The sequence below is a fragment of the Sus scrofa genome, chromosome 6 (assembly GCF_054392235.1).
Source record: "Sus scrofa isolate SSC_HxYL_T2T_F1_AM1 chromosome 6, Sscrofa_HxYL_maternal_Yorkshire_Landrace_v2.0, whole genome shotgun sequence".
Classification (NCBI taxonomy): domain Eukaryota; kingdom Metazoa; phylum Chordata; class Mammalia; order Artiodactyla; family Suidae; genus Sus; species Sus scrofa.
The window spans coordinates 24323685-24346771 of record NC_139388.1 but is presented as its reverse complement, the minus strand read 5'-3'; the positions used below and the strand labels follow the sequence as shown (position 1 = coordinate 24346771).

The following is a 23087-nucleotide window of genomic DNA, read 5'->3' as shown; positions in this document are numbered from 1 at the left end:
GTTTGTTGTTAGTTTGACTTTTTTTTTTTAAATGTAAGAATCCTTATATTAAGCGATACTTTTCAAGGTACTCTGATTATATAAACTACATAGGTTTAAAGCTTATATGATTGGAACAGGTGAGAGAGAGGACCAAGGACCCTGTCCGTTCCCTATCGCCCCATCACTCCCAATATGAAGAACCCAAGAGATAATTTGAAAACCAGTGATGCAAAAGGCTCCTTCCAGGGGTAAATTCAATTGACATTATGAATCATGCCAGGGAAAGACATTAGAAAGTCAATACTGCTCTTGGGAGGACACACTAGGAGTATGGACAGCTTCTTCAGCCTTCCGATTTGCTTCTAGAAAGGCATGCCTGAGAACAAAGCTGAAAATAATCCATTGTCAGTGTTTATATGTATCTGACAAAGAATTCTCACTATCTGAGATTTCCATCTACCAAGATACAGAGTAGTGCCAGTAAAAGGAATGTAGGTCTTAGATTATGACAGATACAAAGAGGAATCCTTGCTCTGCCATGTACTAACTCTGTGTGTTTAGGTTCATTATTTCAGGTCTGGATGCTTTTGTTGCTTTCTTTGTAAGGTTGGGTTAATAATGCCTATCATAGAAGTGATTTTAAGGATTAAATGTGATAATGATGCAAAGCATTTACCACAGAGTGTGATGCATAATAATAGTTATCATTTATTGACTGCTTAGTACTATAATTGTAAGAATTAGAGATAATGTGTGTAAAGTGCCTGACATGTTGAAGATGCCCCATATGTAGTTGCTTCTGTTATTATTCAGCTGGAATACACAACCAGAAAGAGTTCCAGAAACATTTATAAGATGGAGGTAGTTAGCTTCACTTTTTTGCATCATACCTCATTTACCTCTTTTTCTTCTTCACGTCAGAGAATATCCTGGGTGTCCCTGGTATTTCAGGATCCAACTCTGACTCTTAATAAAGGCTAACTTGCACATAATACATAGTAATAACAACAGCATCGGAGAACCTAGCATTTTGTGGAGGGCATCACCATTTTGCAGACGAAGAGGCGGAGGCAGAAGGAGATGAAGTACCTTTGCCAAAGTCAATTAAACACAAATTGGTGCATCCACGATGCAGGTTAAAACAGTCTGCTCCGGAACTTTGTGTGTGAATCATATAATTAAGTGTTGCCAAGCCAAATGCTTCCTAATAATGGGACCCTCTGATGACATAAAGCAATAACCCTTTAATTTAGTCACAAGTCTGCACATCAGCGTATTGTGTTACTGGGCTTAGCTTTGTATTTCTTCTGACCTGGGCTAGGCTCAGCTATTCTCACCTCGGTTCACCTGCCTGCCTGGGACTTTGGCTGCGACAACTAGAACCTAATTTCATGTGGTTTCTCCTCTTCTAGAAGGTTAACCTGGGCTCAAGTGGAGGAGAGTTGTCCAGATTGGGAGCAGAGTCATCAGGTTTTCTTGATTCCTGGGCTTGGAACCTGTACACTGTCAATTTCTTTGGTCAAAGTGATTGTAAGGCCAGCCCACATTAGAGAATAGGGCAAAGAGACTCCCCTTTCTGATAGAAAAAGCAACAGATATTCTGTGGCCATTTTCTACAGTCTGCTGATGTATTCCTTGGGTCCATAAGTCCTTTACATTCTTCTCGCATTCTCCCTCCCATCCCAGGACTCCCAAAAACCTCTTACAATTATAGCATCAGCTAATCATGCTCTGTAACAGGTCTGAATGCAAATGAGATTCCCATTTCAGCTTCTCTCAATCAGGAGATGGTGAACTGAAAAGACACATTATCTATACCTTGTATACCTAACATGTAAGGTTACCCTTGAAAAGGATACTTGGAGTAGAGATTCCTACTTAAATAGGGGATGGATGAGAGAGAGGCAGAAATCACTGGTCCACAGCTACTCTAAAATCCACCTGCTTACCTTTGCCAGACAGTCTTACTCCAAAAGTGGGAGATGACCCAGGTTCTCCTCTCTGGGTACAGAGCCTGGTTCATTGTTCACCACTGCTCTTGACTCTGCCCCTGAGTTCTTGGATCACCCTTTGATAAATCTTTTGTTTTCTACAGGAAATATCGTATGCTTTCAGCTGAGTATTTTTCTCATCTGCTAAGTGTCTGAGGCTTTTTTTTTGCATCATCCCTATTGATGATGCTTTCAGCTATAGCAATGTCTTTTAATACATTGTAGGTTTCCTATGAGTCTAATTCAGATCTGGTTCATGTCTCCAAAAGCCGTATCTATTATTCTTTTTGAGAAATATCTCTTTTTTCTTACAGTATGTCAGTCTACTTTAAGACACTGTCCTAAAGATTTTTTTTTTTTTAATTCTAGTCAGGGTGCTCTATGAGGTACCATCTCAAATCTTTTAGGTGTCTTAACAAGGGCAGTCTCACCCTTCATTTGATCTTTACCCCAGGAGAGGGGTTAGCAGACTTTTTCTATAAAGGGATAGAAAAGGGATTAGTGGGTCTTACGCCCTCTGTCACATTTACTTGTTCTGTCTTTCTAGTGAGAAACCAGCAAATACACAATACATAAACCATGGGCATGTCTGGGTTCCAACAAAAATATTTACAAAAGCCGGTAGCAGCCTGGATTTGGTCACTGGGTCATAGTTTTCTGACTTCTACTCTAGGCCACTTTATATTCTGAGTCTGTTTTACTATTTGAGAGATAGGAATTGAGAAAGAGTTTTATTGTCCTAACCCAACAAGCCTTATATCCAAAATTCCATTAAATAATGCTTACAAAATAAATACTTTTGTTATTATTTTTTTTGTTTTAGCTCATTTCACTTTTCCTGTATCTTATCATATGTCACTAAAAGAAGCCAATAGATACTCTTAACACTGCCTGAAAAATTTCTTGCCAAGCTCCACACATTAATTAGGAGATCTTTAAAAAGCCTTTTGTGTTCAAAATTTTGTCTACTCTACAACTTGATTGACCACTGTATACCTGCTTGACTACCAGTTTGCTATATCAATTTCCTCACCCCTTTAATAGCTTCAACAAAGAATCTAATTGTTTCTTTGCTGCTTTTTTAGCATTTGCTAAAAGTTTCCTGACCTCCATTCTGGCTCCTGACCTATCTGGTCCCAAAGCCAATGCTACATGTATTAGATTTTTATTGCCATAGCCACCTTTTAAAGAACCTATTTCTTTCTTTTTTTTATTTCTTAAATTATTTTTTTCTGTTTTTAATTTTTTTAAAAAATTTCTCTTATACATTGCTAACCTCAACAAATTTGAGTATAGAAATTATTTCAAGTATCTTCTCTGACCACAATGGCATGAAACTAGAAATCAACCACAGGAAAAGAAATGAGAAAAAAACCTATTTCTTAATCAGTTGGCTCTTTCATATAACAAACTAACCCACAATTTAGCAGCTTAAAATAATAAACTTTTTAAATGTCTTATGATTCTGTAGACCATCTGGGTGATTCTTCTTATCCAGGCTGGTTCAACAGTGGTGGCTAGATGGTATAACACAGCTTCAGCCATATGTGATGACTGGCTGAATGTTCGCTGGGCAAAAGGGATGATTTAATAATGTGTGTGTGTCATCATCCAGAAGACCGGTCCATTCCTGTCCACATGACATTGGTTACAGGATACCCAAATATGGGGGAAAAGGCAAGCACCAAATGCTGGAACGCATTTTCTGTGGACCCATTGACCAAGAGAAGACACATGATAAATTCCAGATTCAGTGCAAGAGGAAATATCTGAGAGCATAATCACAGAAAGAAGAATTATGGCAGACATTTCTTGCAAAAAAAGAAAGTCTATAACCAACCTACCCATTATTAAGCACCAATTTTCTCCAGATTAAAAAAAAAAAAAAAAAGTACAGAGCATTAGAGTTCACTATTTCTTCTGTTTTTTGTTTGTTTGTTTTTTTCCTTGGTGGAAGGTAGCTTCTAAAGACTTTTTGGTTATAATTGTTCAGCCCCTGACTCTTGTAAATGTCAGGGAGAGCAGGACCTAGTCTTCTTCCAATAAGAAAGAAGAGTTGTTTTTCTTCTTAGTTGGCAGCATCAGTGCACCACTCAACACATGTGTGCCTATACACACACACACCCCCCACCCCACACACACTTTTGTCTGTGGAGGGGGATTCCAGCACAGTCAATAAGGTATGTACACACTCTGGTCTTTCTGTACTCTTTGATAGGGGAAATGCAGAACAGCAAAAAAGTAGACATTCTTTTATCCAGATAGGTATACAGGAAGGAATCCATCAAACTGCAGCACTGATGGACAGGAGGAGTAAGTGACTTAAGAGAAATACCTAAAGGCCAGGTTCATAGACAACCTTATACACTTAAATAAAAACCTCTGATGGAAGGCTCTGCCTAGGGTTGGCCATCACATTTGCCTTTAGACACTGAAATTCATGTCAACAGAAGGACAGATAGAAGAATGTTGTGTTTTCTCTCTAGAGAGTGTGAACTTTCATCACACTTTGCCTGGCTAATTCCAGGTTTTTGCCAGTCGTTCCAGCATTATCATTGTTAATAATGACCTCTTTCCAAAGTATTTCGCTGATAAATTATATGTTCACCTAACCTCTAGGCTCCATCTGTATTGCTATTATAAAAAAAATCACTGATGTTGCTACATAGTAATAATTTCCAAGTGAATGACAAGGTGCTTTCCCTGAACATCACTTTATCACCATCCACAGAGCAAAACCATTCAACTGCTGTCAGTAAGGCCGTTAAGAAGGTGATCAAGGTGATCAGGAAATGTTGATTGTGTGGTTAAATGCATATAAGTTGTGCATTTTATCTCATATTCAATGAGTTTTTGAAGAGTGTTATGACTAAGTACCAGAGAGAGTCTTTCAAACACGTTTCCTCTTATTCATCCATTCATACACCTTTAACACATATTGACTGCGTTCTTGTGGCTTATCAGGAACAGGTATGGTGACAAATATGAGGGATATAGAGATCAATGTCCTGATCCACATCCTTAACGATACTATTGGAGTTCTTGTTCTATCCTATAATCATCAGCTTGCTTGTCTTAATTCTGGGGCTTGCAGGAGGCAACCAAGACCAGAGACAAAGGGATCTCAATAAGACTGGGGTAGGAGAGGGGACAATGAGGATTCCTAAGAGGAAGAGATACCTGATTTGGGTCTTATAGGAATTATCATACGGAAAAAGTAAAGGCTGAGTGGTGCTTCAATCCAAGAGAGCAAAACCAGGAAAGAAAAGAAGCTTTTGTAGATGTACAATGCGTGTATGACCAACCACAGTGTCTGGTGGTTCAGACAGAGAAGTTCAGCTCAGGGATAGCCCAGGCATCCCAATAGTGAATATGATCCTTTGCCTTGAGAGTAGAAAACAAATAACCAAGGCAGTGAGAGGGCCAACAGAGGGTGTGGCTAGAATACAGAAAAGGAGCTCTGAGAACCAACCCTGCAAGCCTAAATCTGGGCTGATTCTTCAAGGTGAATGTACTTAATAAGAATGTACTTGACAATGTACTTTGATAAAGGTACATGACTTACCCAGGTAAGTGAAAGTAGGGATCATCCAAGACAAAGGAAACAACTTGGTTAGACAGCCATATACACATATATATACACACATACATACATATATATACACACATACATATATATATATAAAATAGCCCCATTGGTAGTACTAGACTCTGTTGTGAGGCAGGCATTAATGACTAATTAGTGACTAAAAATAAAGCTGGAAAGGGACCCAGAGAAACTTTGAAAAATTGCTGGTGAAGGCTATAATACAAGAAAAGAAGGAGGTAATTCTTACAATAATTCTACATGCTACAGTTAGCCTTGTGGGAGGAGTCACTCACGTATAATAAACTATCCTTGTTGGAAAAAAAATATCCCAGAGATTGCAAACATGAGTTACATGGATATATTCATAGTACCTATCTCTGCATTTTCTTAGATTCGATAATGATCTTAGAATACACATATGGTCTTGCTAATGAACATGTTCTTTGGCAAAGGGGAAAATAAATACATAAATAAACCAAGGGAAAGACCAGAAAGCTGAGAGATTTATTTCAAATGTTTAATCGATAGCAACTGTAAAGGTGTGTGTTTATCGAAGGTGCGTAAATATTTTACAGTTCCAATTCCTGCAAATACTGACCAAATTCTGAAGATCATATCATGCATATTGATGAAAATGGCATTCTTTCAAACTTCATTCTGCTCATGTGAAATAGGAGTGCTTATATACATGAGAGAGACCATTTTATTTTATTTTAATTTTATTTTTTTGTCTTTTTTTTTTTTTTTCCATTTCTTGAGCCGCTCCTGCGGCATATGGAGGTTCCCAGGCTAGGGGTGGGATCAGAGCTGTAGCTGCTGGCCTACACCAGAGCCACAGCAGAGAGACCATTTTAGGGTCACGTGTATGTGCAAGAAAACTTCATTGGGGGGGGTTATGACTTGCCACTATCATGCCAAGTTACTCCAAGGTTTCAGAAAGCCAGTAGTGACAGAATTGCAACAAGAATCAATAAAGAATCCAACATGCAAGATAAGAGGGAGAAGTGTTACTAACCTTTAGAATCCACCTTTATACCTCCTTCTTAATAATGCCTCCAAGAGCTAGACAGGTACTTGCAGAGACCCTCTTGACCCAGGTAGCTTGATCATCTTTAGACTGGCCATAATGCCAATCTCAATCCCCTGTGACTCATTATTCAACATATGGCCAGCAAACCTGCTAGCTCATATATATCCTATAGAATATCAAATTTAGTGAAATGGTGTTAAGAATGCAGACAGAGACAGCCATAATTTAACCAGATAACTGACATGAAATTCACTTTCCTAAAAAGTAGAAGGCAGTCTAGATTAGTGGCTTTTAAATCATGGTTAGATTGTTGTATCTTAGCTATAACATATGTTAGTGATGGGAACATGGGTGAGTTAGTCAAACTCTCTAAAACTCAGTCTTCATCTGAAAAAAGAACATATTAGTAAAATCATCTCCATAGAATTTTTGTGATTTATGTTTATGAAAATCTTCAGAAGGACTCAATAAATATTTTCTCTGTATTAAATACCTGGCTATTCTTAATGATTGAAGCAAAAAAAAAAATCTATAATCATAATAAAACATAGTAAGTATTGCTTCTAGCTTCTAAAGTAATGGTTTTACTTTCCTTGCTTTGTTTGTTCCCCCCCAAAGATCCATGAGGTGATATTATGATACTCATTTTACAGCTGTAGTATCAATGGCTCCATGAGGTTGAGCTTAATTAAGCAAGTGTCTTAAATCACAAAGTTAGTAAGTGGTGATTAAATGGTGGAAGCAGAATTCCCAGTCTGTGTGCTGCGGGTAGAGGGGCATTCAAGGAAGAAAATGAGGCTTGAGGATAATATGAATTGCATGCTTTTTTATGGGCCGGGTAATTTATATATCTTATCTCATGTTAACTTCATGATGGTCCTAAAAAGGAGATATTCCTTGTTCTGTTTCATATATGTAGAAACTTGAGTGATGTGAAGGGGCTTTTCCAAGGTCACAGAAGAGCTAAGAGTCAAACTCCCATTTAAAGCCCTTAATATTGATTTTTTTTTTTTTTTTGGCTTTTTAGGGCCACACCCATGGCACATGGAAGTTCCCATGCTAAGGGTCAAATCAGAGCTACAGCTGCCAATCTGTACCACAGCCACAGCAACACGGGATCTGAGCCACATCTGTGACCTACAGCACAGCAATGCCAGATCCTTAACTCACTGAATGAGGCCAGGGATCAAACCTGCGTCCTCATGGATATTAGTTGGATTGGTTACTGCTGAGCCACAGTGGGAACTCCCCCTAAGTATTGATTTTAAAGCCTTTAGTATTTCATTGTGAAATCTTGTTTTGGGGAACAGAGAGGATGCCAGGTTCTTAAACTGTCGAATGAAGTGGAGGACACTTAGAGTTCGGAACAACCTGCCAATCTGTGTTTCAATGAAGTTCCCTCTACACTGTCTTCCCATCACGTGTGGTTTTCACTTGGGGTCTGTACTTAGACTGTTGCTTATTGCAGACATGAAGAGTGTATGGCTTCTATGTGAAAGAGGAAGGCGATACTTGGAATTAGAAGTAAACAAAAGCACACAGAATATGCGGTCCTACCCATTCAACACCCTCCCACTCCCCCATACCCTCTACTCCACACCACTGCAGGGCTTTGGCTGAAAAATATTTAGGCATACAATGGGTTTGGGATTCCTCATGCCTTTGAAAACTTCACTTTGAAGATGATAGGCACCTTTTGAATTGATGTTAAGGGTGGCACATCCACTAAAAGGCAGAAAAAGGAAAAATGCCCTTTTTAAATGGGTTGCATTTTCTGTCAATCAATCTGAGGTCCCTCAGTACAGAGTATTCCCCAGCCGAGGAGAGAGCAGCAGGAAATTCACGCTGTCCAAATCTTCACATCCCCACTGTCATCTCAGTGGGATCTTTCTGCAGAAACCCAAACCACGAGGGGATATGAACGGTTACCTTCAGACCTCAGGATTGCTGCGTTTGGGGGTAATCCCAGACAGTAAGTGCATTTCATTTCCTCCAACTGTTCAGTGGCCCACCAACAACATGAAAAGGGAAGCCCTTGAAAAAGGAGCAAAACCCTTCCTTTGTAAACATCTTTGAAAACAAACTGCTCTGCAGACAAGTCTGGGCCGTGCAGGAGCTTAGGAGCACGGAGAGAAGTATTGCTTGTACCTGCCTTGAGTCCTTATATTCATAGGTAAAGAAAGCTGGGGTCTTTATTAGAGTTTCCAAGGGCACATATGCAGTAATTACATCCTTGGCTTGCATCTGATCTGAAAACGAGGTATAACGTCGTCACTCTGGCTGGAAGAGAGGCTGGAGTGATGGAGGTAACACTGGCAAGTGACACAATAAAAGGAAAAAGATGACAGGATTAAGGTGTGTCCCCCTCCTTGCTTCCTCTACTGGCCCAGCATAGTGAGGAAGTTCCATCTGAGAAGAGATTTCAAAGTATTTAGAATAGCAGTTCTGGGGACAAAGAGATATGGATATGAGGCCCTCTCAGCCAGTTTTATCGGAGGAGCTATTTCACTGCTTTCACCCTGAGAACTCTCACTTGCCAAAGGTTTTTCCTCACCATAAGAGATGGGAACTGATTGAAATAAGTACGTGATAAAAACAAACAGGATTACACACAACTGTATAAAAGAGACGATTAAGAAGAACCTACTGCACAGCACAGGAAAATCTCAATAGTCTGCAGTAACCTATATGGGAGAAAAGAATGGATATATTTATCTGTATTACGGACTCACTGTGCTACACACCTGAAACACAACACTGTGAGTCAACCCTATTCCAATTAAAAAAAAAAAAAACCAAAAGAGAAAAACCCGAATATGGTAAGAGCTAAATGAGATGAATCTTAGAAAGACCACAATTCCTAGCTTATTAATTATACATTTTCAATAAAAATCATTAGGATTCACTTAGGCTAGTACTGCTATGTTCTCCATTTTTTACTAATGATAAAACTGGCCCACACAGGGGTTAAGTAACTTGCCCAAGGCACTTCACCGACAAATGCAATGCCAGAGTCCAACCCAAGCAGTCCGACTCCAGAATGCAGAGGCAGAAACACTGTGCTAATCAGTGTTTCCCATAGTGTAAGAGTTAGGATGATAACTCCTAGCAGGAAGGTTTGTGTGAGAACCGAGGAAGCTGTAAGTATGAAATCGTCTGGTAAGGTGCTTACATTGAAGTAACTTCTTCATGACCTTTAACAATATCTTTGTAATGTCCTTTAAATTCATGAGAATAGGCTTTACTGTCAGGAATCCCAGATACTCAGTGTTATTGACCAAGGACAGAACGACTTTTAAAAAGTTACTTAGACTCTCTGAGCCTCACAGTCCTGATCTATAAAATGGGTATATTGTACCTTCATTTATAGTGAAGTCTGTTAGATAAAATCTGTAGGTGTATAGTGCATGTTAACTAAGGAGTTAATCTTTACGAACCCTCTGAGATTTATGACTCAATATTTTGGCTTCGAAATGGGGTAAGGACTGAGAAGTCTCAAATTTCAATCACAATCATATTTTATCCCTTTTTTTTATTGCGGCATGAAAGGAAGAGGGAAAAGAAGTCAGACTAAAATTAGTTCATTTTAAACTAGGTAGACTGTTTAATGATTTATTTAATCCATTACAACATTTAAGGAAAGTATTGATACTATTATAGTGCCAAAGGAAAAGAAACTATGTAATTTGCATAATGTTATGGTTAGGAAACTGGGGAACTGGTCTTCAGGACCCTTCATAAAAACCCACTGTTGCTGTTCTCTTCAAAACTGCCTGGCTTCTGTTAAGAAAATTTTATTCACTCTTGTTTCAAAAGCTATTTGGTTAAGTAGAGATTCTGCTTTTAAACCTCCAAAGGACACCTGCAAGATGCAGAAATGTCCTTATAATTTCCATACACATACTGCCTAAACTAAAATGCATTAACTCCAATAAATAAAAAGAAACAAATCCCCAGCCCTGTCAAGGTTTCCAGCTGCAAGACTTCCAATTAAAAATTTCTCCTTTTCTTCACTCAAGTAACATTTCCAGCATAGATAACAATTTTACTGCGACATCTTTAATACCATTAATGATTTGATCTTTCTGCAGAGAGCTTAAAAGCATGTAGACGACAGCGACAGACCCGAGGTAGGTAGGTGGAAGGTTACACAGCAGGAATAGCTAGTGATCTGAACGTATTAAAGCAAGTGCACCAGAATTAAAGGAACCAGATGAGGGGCACTTACAAAGTAACACTTGAACACAAACCAACTGCTGATTTTTTAAATAAGGACTTTGGAATGAGAAAGTGGATTTTCAGTATCTCTTTGGTTTTATTTTTGCAGGCAAAATCAAACAGATAATTGAGGCAATCAGTACTGGGAACAGTGCCTTGTACAGTGTAGGTGACTAATAAATTTGAAAAAGGAATAATTCAAGCCAAAAAAAAAAAAAAAATCCCGCTGTCATGAAAACGGAGTAAGAAGAATGGAAGCATTCTAGCATCTATAGTGATCATTATTTTAATAACTGTCTAAGCATTCATTTTGTCTTTGTTTACAGTTGTGGCTTTACTTTAGTCTTGAGACATCAGATGCACTGACTCAGAAATATCCCAACATGAATAAGACTTTGTGCTTCAGTTATCTATGAGTGAAGGCTGACAACTCAAAATGCATTTAATTTCCCCAAATGAGATAATCTGAGTGGATGAAAACATTCTTGTTTCCTTCCACAAACACGGAGGCTTTACTACAGCCTCAGTGCTAGATTCTTCAGATAGAAAGTCACTGAAAACACAAAATCTGCCCTCAGAGGAATGTACCATTTACCTCTGATGAGCAGAGTAGTAATGCAGTAAGTAAGTTTTATTCTCAGGTAAGAGAGCAAGTTCTGTTTTGATTTAGAGCCACAGATTCTGCCCTAAACATCAATAATCATCTTCCAATGGCAAACTGCTCCTCTGGTAGAGGCAGCACTGAAGAAAAAGAAAACCCCCCAAAGATAATAGTAATGATCATTTTAAAAGTTGACGTCATTATTATGTGTCTGGTCTGTGTTAAGTGCCTGGTATACCCTACTTCACATCGTCCTCATTAACAGTCTGTGAGGCAAGTGTTATCATTATCCCCATTCTATATAAAAGGACACTGAGCATTCAGTGTTCTAAAAAGTCTTAGAGAAACCATGTATATTAAATAAAAGGTCCTTCTTTATCTCCTTCATTAGGTCTCCTTTTACTCCAGCCAAGATCCACTTCCCTCCGCTATCCCCCCACTGCAACAGCATCCTTTTTGTTGAACTCACTGGCCTGACTCATCAAAAGCATCCTCACCTGAGGGTCACTGAACTTACTTCTCTCTTGACACCCTCTCCTCTCCTCCCAGCCCAACCCCAAACATCTGAATGCTGGACTCACTCAACATCTGCCTTAAATCTGCTCAAATGCTGCAAACTGACTATGCTTTTCTCCACTTCCCTCATCTGTTTCCCTAAATGACTTTATTTTTCTTCAGAGCAATTTCCACCTTCTATGATAGCCCACTGGCCAAGCTCTCACATCCAGATCTTCTGCTATGCAAACTAAGTTCCATGTAGGTTGTAGAGATTTTTTTCTTTTTTCCCCAGATAGGACCCTTGAGAGAAAACAAATTCTTTGCTTTCAAATTCTCTCTGTTCTCAGTTCAAAATATCTTATTGAGCAGGGACCTACTACGATAACAGAAACCATTCTGAATATTTAAAAGAGGAAACTTAATGCAAGGCAGTGGTAACAAAGATGATGGAAGAGGCTAGGGAGCCAAATAGCAGACAGGGAGGCAATATAAGTATTGGCAATAAAAGGATACTTCTACCACCCCTAAGCAGAGAAGGAAAGGGAAGATACTGAATTACTGGAAGCCAGGGTCCAGGGTTTGCTAGAAAGGTTAGAATCACAAGAGGCCAAATGAAAGGAGGAGGGGGTTTAGCTGCTAGAGAAATGCCACTTGTGGTAGAGAAGAAGGCAGATGTATAACATAACTTGGAATTTCCTCTTCTCTAGCCACAGCCTCCCATTTAGCTGAACCCGGCCAAACTCCCAATGATAGAGATGCTCTTAGGTCAGCACCTCCTGTGGTACAGAGCAGAGCCCTGGACCATCAGGAGATAGGTCTGAGTACCAGCAATCAATAACTGGCAGAGTCTCAGTGATGAATCAGGCTGCAGGTTGGCTTAAGAGCCCCTTCATATAGACCCTCAGTGTAATCTGGCTCCCTTCTTATAGGGAACATGTAAAAAAAACGTAGTTAATGAAATAGGTATGTGATTTTTGCATTTGTTATTGTTGTTGTTTAACTATGCTTCCCACTCCAGGAATGCATTTGAAACTTTTTATTGCCATATCTATAACGCCTAGTCAATAGAAAAACTTAGAATTCTTCTCAATAAATACCTGAAGAATGAATGAAAGAGAGTGACAAAGCCGAGGTGAGGCAGCACAGTGATTTATACATACTCTGTCATCACATTGTAATAATTACTTGTTTATTGGTTTTAGTTCTATTTCCTAACTTAATCTTCTAACCCCAGAAAGGCAAGAATGTACAATTGATCTCAAGTTTTGATGTATTATTGCCTAGTATTGTGGCATCAGCATTTATCACATATCTCTAAAATCCCATGTATCTGTGGAAAAGTAGGGAAAAATAGACAATAAAAGGAAACCATCTCTTCTGAACACCATTAGGGGTGAACTAATTCTGGAGAAAAGGTTTTCTCAAAGATCTCTTTGTTCTTTGTTCCAGTAGCTTTTCTAGAATTACCAAATACAGGGCCTACTTTCCTCATAGCTGATGAAGGTGATTCAAATAATGCCTTTTTACAGGGAAAATTGTAGCTGAGCAGCACAAAGTTAAAATGGGTTTCAGAATCTTTTTATTTCTAAGACCCTTAATGGGAAGACAGAAATTTGTGACCATGAGCTCTACAAAGATACCAGTGATTGCAATGCATGATGAAATGAATATCTAGAATAAGCACCTCTAGATAAACACATACTAATGCTTCATGCCCTTTAATACTTTTAAAGAACTTAAATAGTGTACATGTAAGGACCTCTTTCAATATGCTGGTCAGACAATCCTTAATGCTGGCTAAAGAGTGTCTGGAATTTCCAATTTATACTTCAATGACTACTGTGAGAATGACACTATATTTGGGGATATACATATATTATGCCATCAAATTCTCATTTAAAGGCATAAATGCCTCTTTCCAAAGTTCCATGACTTAAATCAGGAGTACCCTTTCCTGACTTTAGGTTTGCTACTGTGGTATGTTTTTTTACATATACGGTACAATCTCTCTAATCTTTCTAATACTTGAACAGGCTGTGTCTTATTACGGCATTATAATAACCCTAACCATAACCCTAACCTCAGTTACAGAAATAGAGATTCAAGGAAGTTGACCATCTTGCCCAAGTTCTGCAAAGCTACTAAAAAGCAAAAGTGTAATTAGAAAATAACTACCTAGGTTATATATTTTTTAACGTTTCCTATGGAAACTATCAAAAGGATATAAAAGCAGACAAAATATCTTACTAAACTCCACATACACACATCTGAAATTTCAAAAATTGTCAGCTTATGTCAAGTTTATTAAATGTATTTCCTCACCACTTTCCCCAACTGGTATTTCTCTGAAGCAAGTCTCAGATATGCTATCATTCATTTATCAATATTTTAGTATATTCTACCTAGGCTCTTTTTTAATGTAATAACTTTTTGTACATATAGTAGAATTAGTTTAATGAAGAACTAGTTCTTACTGGGAAAAAACGTACCACTCACTTCCAGTGTCTTTTTTTTTTTTTTTTTTTTTAAGGCTGCACCTGCAGCATGTGGAGGTTCCCAGGCAAGGGGGTGAATCGGAGCTGTAATCGCCAGCCTACACCACAGCCACAGCAACATAGGATCTGAGCCGCATTTGTGACCTACACCACAGCTCATGGCAATGCTGGATCTTTAACCCATTGAGCGAGGCCAGGGATCGAACCTGCATCCTCATGGTTACAACTGGGTTCCTTAACCACTGAGCCACGACGGGCCACTTTCAATTGCCACTGGCACACCACCCATTTTGCCCTGTACCCAGATGGTCAGTCATTGCTCCAAAAGTTAAAGAGGATCATTACAGATGTTTCATTTGCTTATTGGACAGCAACAAATTTACAATGAAATACCTGTAGGTCAAAAAACAAGTGCTACGTATTTTTTAAAAATGCCTTTGCCTTTAATATAAGGGCTGTGGGGGAGGGGGAAGAGATACTGAGAAAAACACCACGACTGTTATGAATTGGAGGATTTAATTGGATATATAGTAAGAAGAAATTAAAAAAAAAAACTGGAAAATACTCAACTGCAAAAACAGGGTAACAAAAGTAACATAAGAATTTAAAGCATACTTCTACATACTGCTGTGGGTATTGAAATCTTGGCAAATGAATGTTTAGAAGTAAGAATGCAGAGCAATTAACAGAAAATCCACATATGACATCTCTTGGGAGTCTTTTTGAACCAGTTTCATTTATCCTTAGATTTTTAACATTTTCCAACTCAAATTAAAAAATAAAATAAAATTACTATTTTTCCTAATAAATAAACTTGCATTGCTTCTGATGACTAAAAATTAATGAGCTTTTAAATGTCCACAGAAATTGTTTTTAGTCTTAAATGGCTTCTTATGAAAGGAAAATGCTGTAACTCTTTTCAGAAGATTGGCTTAGATTTCACATTTCACACACATACACAAAAGATTGAATAAGCTCTTTTCTGTTATAGAAAGGCAAGTTAAACAGCAGGATCTACTTATTGAGAAGTGTGAATCTCTATTTTTCAAAACGTGGAATGTCTTCAGGACCTTATCCTTCTTTACTTGGAGAGATTATTTTTCCATAGATTCAGTGACGGTGTCTCCAGGTTTTGCAAGGCATCATGCATGCTGGGAGGATCATCCAGATTACTCTATGGGAGACTCCTAATTTTAGGAACCAAATATTGTCTACTATCAACCCATGCACAATATTGCTCCAAGGACTGTTCTGTGGATCGTCCTTAAGGTCATGATGCTGACTTGGCAACTACTCTTCCAATCTTTTTTTTTTTTTTTTTTGTCTTTTGTCTTTTGTCTTTTTTTAGGGCCACACTTGTGGCATATGGAGGTGCCCAGGCTAGGGGTCCAAGCAGAGCTACAGCCTCCAGTCTACACCACAGGCACAGCAACGACAGATCTGAGCCAAGTCTGCGACCTACACCACAGCTCACAGCAACACCGGATCCCCAACCCACTGAGCGAGGCCAGGGATCAAACCTGCAGGCTCATGGTTCCTAGTCAGATTTGTTTCTGCTGTGCCACGACAGGAACTCCTACTCTTCCACTCTTTAAAGGGTATGCAGCTCTCTCATGTGAATGCTAGTACAAATGTGACAACATTCTTTTTATTTTTCAAAATCGTGAAGTAGCTTTTTGAGATATAAATGGTATTTCATAAAACTCATTTTATGGTGCAATTTAATGTTTTTTTAGTAAATTTATAAACTTGTGCCACCACCACAATCTATTTTTATAATAATTTTAATTTTTAGAACACTTCTCTCACCTCAGAATAATAAATAGATGTGCTGCTATAAGAGAGTAAAATCTCGGAGTTCCCGTCGTGGCGCAGTGGTTAACGAATCTGACTAGGAACCATGAGGTTGCGGGTTCGATCCCTGGCCTTGCTCAGTGGGTTAACGATCCGGTGTTGCCGTGAGCTGTGGTGTAGGTCGCAGATGCGGCTCAGATCCTGTGTTGCTGTGGCTCTGGCGTAGGCCAGCGGCTACAGCTCTGATTCGACCCCTAGCCTGGGAACCTCCATATGCCACGGGAGCGTCCCAAGAAATGGCAAAAAGACAAAAAAAAAAAAAAAAAAAAAAGAGTAAAATCTCATCTCAGCTACTTTTCAAGAACCAATTAAGTTTTGAATTTTCCAGGATCAGGTATTGTTGCTATTTAACCACTGATATGCGGTGCCACTTTCTAACATAGCAGCTGAATGTGAGATCATCTTTTAAAATAAACAAACAAAAAAAACAGCCCTAGAAAGACCAAGGGACCCAAATAAGATAAGCCTAAAGGCCAAGTTGGAAACATTTCAGGAAAAAAAAAAAATGTTTGCGTCAAATGAGTTAGAGTTGGAGGTGGAGGTTGCTGGTGGGAGAATGAAGATTACATGAAAAACCCCAGTAAAAAGTATTAGTCCTTTATATCTCCCTCTCATAGAGCATCAGCAACAAACTGTAGCTATATTAGCCATGCAAGATTATTTCCCTTTCCGAGTTCCCACTGTGCCGCAGGGGAAACGACTCCAACTAGTATCCATGAGGATGCAGGTTTGATGCCTGGCCTTGCTCAGTGGGTCAGGGATCCAGTGTGGCCATGAGCTGTAGTGTAGGTCACAGACGTGGCCTCTATCCTGCACTGCTGTGGCTGTGGTGTAGGCTGGCAGCTGCAGCTCTGATTCAGCCCCTAGCCTGGGAACTTCCATATGCCGTGAGTACGGCCCTAAAAAGCAAAAATAAATAAAAAAGATAATACTCATTTCATTGATTCGTATGTTCCCTGGGACAGGTCATGGGGAGGCCAGAATTACGTAAAGCAGATACCTGACTAAAAGAGGAAGTAGAAGTACAGAGCAATATCTTACTTTTGGAGGGCTGCCTTCAAAACCTGAAGCAAAACCAAGCCTGGGGAAGGCAGATGTTTTAAATTAATTGTTGGGCGATTTTAAAATCATCTTTATTGACATACAATAGACCTACATTACTCTACTTCTTAACACATATTTTCTCGGTTTTTTACTTCATATCTTCCTTTATAATGTAGCTTGTATTTCATCTTTGGGGCTTTCAAATAGAATTTCATTGTAGAGTATGAAAGTATGAAATCCAAACATTCTTAAAAGTATATTTCAAAGCTAAAGTCACTGATAACCTTAACATATATGAGTAAAATCGAGTGTTATTTCAAGTTTTGTTAAACACTTTGCACACGACAGACCCTGGACATACACTTGAGAAAGGAAAATACATTTACTCTTCGAAGACCTCTTGACCCTCAGTTCCTTCATTAAAAATTTGGGCACAAGGAGAGTGTCAGCTATGACCTTGCATTATTTAAAAATGCAACCAGGTAAGTAACGAAATTAGGATGAAAACAGGACTAGGAATCATTCCAGAGCCTGAACGTTATTTAATATGATATTCTGAAGCATTCTGAAATACACACCCCAAAGAAATTATACCTGCTATAAACTATACAGGAATTAGAATGCTTAAAAGGGAACAAATTCCTCTAAACTTCTCTTTGTTTGTTAAGCACAACTCTTGTAAGTCCTAAATGTGGAGAATCTGATGGCAGGAATCCTTGGATCACTGCCCACTGCCAGGAAATACCACCCATTCATTGTCAGTGGGGGAAAATCAAATATCATCTTGAGACTATTTGAAAAGACTTATCCAAAAATTCCCTTTATTTTAAAAGAAAGTATTAAAATGAAATCATGCATGACTTCAAAATGTATTCAGATTTCTCTATAGAGTATAACAATAGGGAATTTTATCAGATTACATTTTCAATAAAAAGAGTTTGAATGAGTTTGATGTGATTTCTATTTCAATCATAAGGGTGACCTACACAGGTATCTTTTTCCTCGATCGTTTTATTTCTGCTCTCTCCATCTGTCTTTTAACCTGTTAATATGTGGGTGAATTTGAAGGAAAGCAAATCAGTTTGACCTTTAATGTAAAGTCATTTTTGGATGATCAAAACAGTACTATTTCTAAGACTATAAAGAATGTGGATTTTAAGATTCAAAAGCACATGCCATTCTCAGCAACCTGAGAGGAATGATAATGTGACCACTGCTTGAATGATAATTTTATCTCCGTAACTGCCTTCCATCCTCTTGCCTTCACTGTGCATTAAGACTTCTGCCCAGAGATATATGTTTAGCCAAGCTGTTTTAATATAACATATTAAACTTTAAAATGATTCAAGGACAAACACTGGACTTCAGCTCACTGTAGGATGCCACATTTTCTTGCATCATTTCCCTTCCTTTTTAGCAGCTATTTTACCAAGAAACCAGAAAAGAAGGAATTATGCAGGGAAATTGCTATCAGCTGCTACTCCTGCTGGATTACAGAACCAAGGGTATAATAGCTTCCCCAGTGGAGCCTCAGAGGGCTTGGGCCAAGCCATTAACCACTGCTAACACCTAGGGGAAGAAACAGAATAGAGGAGAATGGCTCTCAGGCATCCCAGAAGATTTTTATGCAAACAGAATTTATTTGAAATGCAGATGTCCAGGGCCTAGCCCCAGAAATTCTTATTCAGTTAATTTACAGTAAAATCCAAGAATATGCATTTTAAACATATTCAGACTGATATCTGTATCTAAATTTTTCACTTGGCTTTGGTTTGTATTATTTACTGAGTCACAGGAGATTATTAAAAATTCTTGAAAAATAGAGGGTTAAGATGGACCATATTTATCGGAGCCTAGTGTAGGACAGGCACTTTATTTTTAAAATTAATGTAATAATAAATGTAATATTAGTGAGTATGATTCTCTCGTTGCACTGTATTTGTGTAGGGTTGGATTCGTTTTGGACTTCTCAAGGTAGACTTTGCATTTTGAGGCTCTTGTTACACAATGGTGTAAATTCATAATGAGTATTATGGATTCATTCAACAAACTAATGAAAACCATTATATTTACTTTACATTACTTTATAATCAAATCTCTAATACATCTCTGAATTAGATACCCCCAAATCCTTGGGAGTCTGTTTATTCCTATTGCCTTCTTCAAAAAGGATGTAGTAAATTTTCAGCCAATTCCTAAAGGATGACAGAACTTCCCTATTTTGACAAGGAAGGTGTGAGTTTCCTGGATACAAAGGGAAAGAGGTATAAAATCATGTAGCCACAAAGGTGATATGAGACATGCGGTCAAGAAAGGGATTTTTGGAAATGGAGAAGGATAGGCATTAGATGTTATTAGCTCCATTAGTGAAAGACTGAATTTGCAGTACTGCCCATCTGGGTGGATGTACCCACAAAGAAAGTGGAGGAGGCCTAGGGCTAAAATCTTAGAAACAAAAATACTGTCTGGTATGTGAAATCAGATAAATGAATCAGATTCAAACAGGTCATAAAGAGGCTGGAAAAAAACAGCTGAGGACAGAATGCTGTGGAACAGAAACATGGGAATTATAAGGAGAAGAGAGTGTGACATTCTCTGTGTTCCCTGCCCCACCCCCCACCCCTTACCAAACGAGCCCTTTCTTCTAAATCCAGCTCACATGCCACTCTTTCCTTAAAGCCTCTCTCATCTGTTATCTATGAATATAGAAACTTAAATCAGGGTACAGATGGCATAGTGGACCACAGGGTAAAGGACAGGGGTCACAGTTAAAGAATGGCCATCAGCTGACTCACATTTTGGCTAGTTACATGTTATTTGCTCTCTCCTCCGAGTCAGAAGTTCCTTGAGATGAATAATTATTTTGAAAAGCCATCCATTTGTTCCTTCAACAAGGGTTAAATAAAATCTCGTCATGGAGACTTCTATACGGCAACACATACGACATGCACATATGACATTCCCTAAAGAAGACAAAACCTCTGCTCCAAGGATCTTTCCAGTTGGTGAGACAGAAAACCATCACACCTGACTGTACTGCAGTCTGTTGGGTGAATATGTGCCAAAGAAGACTTTTCTCTAACAGCAGTGTCTTGGAGACAATAGGAACTAAACAACGGAGGGCGGAATGAACTGAGAGTGTCATTGTGGATGTGAAAGAAGTTAAGACAGAGGCAGGGATCATGGCAAAGGAAAATGAATGCATACTCTTTGGGGTGGCTTTCACTTCATGCCCTATTTTTACATGTGCACATTCAAAATCTTCAGGGAAATGATAGTATCTAGTGAAGTGAGGATTCCCAGGGATCCTTGACCTCCTTCAAATCAAAGTAGGCTATTTAGAATGCAAACTACTTTGGGTACTTTCTTTTATATCTTCAGCTCTCCATTCACTGTCTTTAATGATTTCAGTATGTTATACATAATAATAATGCTTTGCTTTAACTGCTATTTTCAAACTGTCTTACTTCCTCGTCCAACTACCCTATATAGCAAGTGTGTTAATGAGCACAAATTTATCAGTTCCTGTGCAAAATGAGTTAATCTCTGAGTCTCAGTTTCTTCAATATTTAGAGATATCTCTTCAGTAGAGATGTGCTAGAAAAGTCACTCTCCTGATAACACTAGCTTTCCAATGCCTGGATTTTTTTTGGGGGGAGTGGCAGAGGCTGCACCTGTGGCACATGGAAGTTCCCAGGCTAGGGGTCTAGGAGTCAAATGGGAGCTGCAGATGGTAGCCTACACCACAGCCTCATCCATACAGGATCTGAGCCGTGTCTGCGACCTACACCACAGCTCACAGCAACACTGGATCCTTAACCCATTGATGGAGGCCAGGGATCAACCCCTCATCCTCATGGATAATTGTTGGGCGCATTACCACTGAGCCAAATGGGAACTTCCAGTGCCTGGATAGTTTAATCACTATTAGGTTGTTCTGTGAAGTGTTCACAACTCTGCTAAGGGCCTTGGTATTTCTTTTGTTTTGTTTTTTCCCTAGGTAGGTGTACACTTACAAAATATTAATGCATTTTTTTAGTTCTGCATAAATCCAAATGGATAGAAATATCATTTTCTGTATCTGTTGATATTTATAAAAGCTTTAACATTTCCATCCAAACAAAATAGAAATTGGCTCTTGGTATCGTTGCCACTTTTGTGGGTTAGTTAATGCAGCCATTCCTCAGACAATATGAAGGTAATATTCATCTTTATCTCTCATTCCCTGTTGCCTGGAATGAGATAAATCTGCCTTTCCTCTGAGCACTGAGGAATCTGCATAGGTACATGGAACATTGTGAGTAAGAGCAAGCATGCAAATTAAGTGTAGGAGAAAAGTAATCCAACTCAGAAGACCTTGGGCATTGTGATTGTATCTAGTGCAGAACTTTGATACTCTCCAGCACCAAAAGAAAGAATATTTCTTGACAATTAATTCAAGGTTATGTTGTGCTATGTCGTGTTGTGTGAGGTTGACTCTCAATATATGGGATTTAGAGCCACAGAGTGATGTACTGAATAACTTCTGATGCTGCTACAAAACTATATTCTTGACTACCAGTGGCCTTGGCCACTTTTTACCTTGTTTCTGATAAAGGTGCCACGGTGATAGGAAAACCTTCCTCCACACAGTGCCTCTTTTTATTTTATCCTTGAGATTTAAAACAACCTTCTTAGAGCCCATTTTCCCTTACTTCCTGAGGTGACTTTTGCTAGGATGACAAAGAAAGTTTAGAAATACTTTGGACTTGTTTGTAATTTTTTTTTTAATGGCCACACCTGTATCATTTGGAAGTTCCCAGGCTAGGGGTTGAATCAGAGCTGCAGTTTCAGGCCTATGCCATGGCAACACCAGATCTGAGCGGCATCTGTGACCTATGCTGCAGCTTGCCACAACAGCAGATCCTTAACCTACTGAGTGAGACCAGGGATTGAACCCACATTCTCACAGACCCATTGTTGGGTTCTTAACCCACTGAGCCACAGCAGGAATGCCATTGCTTGTAATTCTTAACTGGTAGCTGTGAAAACATGAGCAAAGTCATTCTATTGCTCAAAAACCCTGTTTCTTGTATGTAAAATGGCCATAGGAATGCCTGCCTTGCCTCTCTAAATAATATTTCATCAGATCTATTGATTATATTAGTTTCCTAGGGCTGCCATAACAAATTACCACAAATTGGGAAGCTTAAAACAACAGAAGTCTACTCCCTTTCAGTCTGGAGGCCAGACGTCTGAAATCAAGTTGTTGGCAGGGCTTCCCTCCCCTTAAAGACCAACTCCAAAGAAGAATTCATTCTTATCTCTTGCAGCATCTATTGGCTGTAGCCATTCCATCTCCGTGACCATGTCATGTCAGTGTCTGCCCTTGTAGACACATTCTCTCTTCCTCTTCTCTGTGTTAAATCTGCCTCTGACTTACTCTTATAAGAACATATACTGCTGGGCTTTCTTATAAACGTTATTCTTTCTTTCTTACATGTTATTCGACTGAAGGCCGACCAGATAATCACAGATAAACTCTTCATCTTGAGATTCTTAGCTTGATTACATCTGCAAAGACCCTTTTCCAAGTAAGGTGACATCACAGGTCCCAAGGAAGAGGACACGGACATGTCCTCTTTGGAGGTCACCATTCAGACCACTACACTGAATGCCATATTCATGGGATCTAAGAAGAATTTCCCCCTTTAAATTAGCCATTTAAGAACAGTACATGGAGCGTCTCAAAGAATTTTAGCAGATGCCTAAGTTTCATGTCCTAATTTTTGTAAAGTGAAAGGCA

General features: G+C 38.9%; 1 protein-coding gene and 1 long non-coding RNA gene across 27 annotated transcripts in view; one reads left to right on the top strand and one right to left on the bottom strand.

The window, feature by feature from the left end:
• The window catches only part of LOC146402255 (uncharacterized), a 912822-nt gene that overhangs the window by 76368 nt on the left and 813367 nt on the right, over positions 1-23087 (bottom strand). The window contains exon 5 of one of the 2 annotated variants that reach the window (XR_014805844.1): positions 306-370. The exons of the other annotated variant lie outside the window; for it this stretch is intronic. This is a non-coding gene — a long non-coding RNA (uncharacterized LOC146402255). The remainder of the gene's footprint in view (positions 1-305; positions 371-23087) is intronic. 2 annotated transcript variants of the gene reach the window in all.
• Positions 1-23087, top strand: part of CDH8 (cadherin 8) — a 1221794-nt gene that overhangs the window by 1183753 nt on the left and 14954 nt on the right. The window lies entirely within an intron of this gene.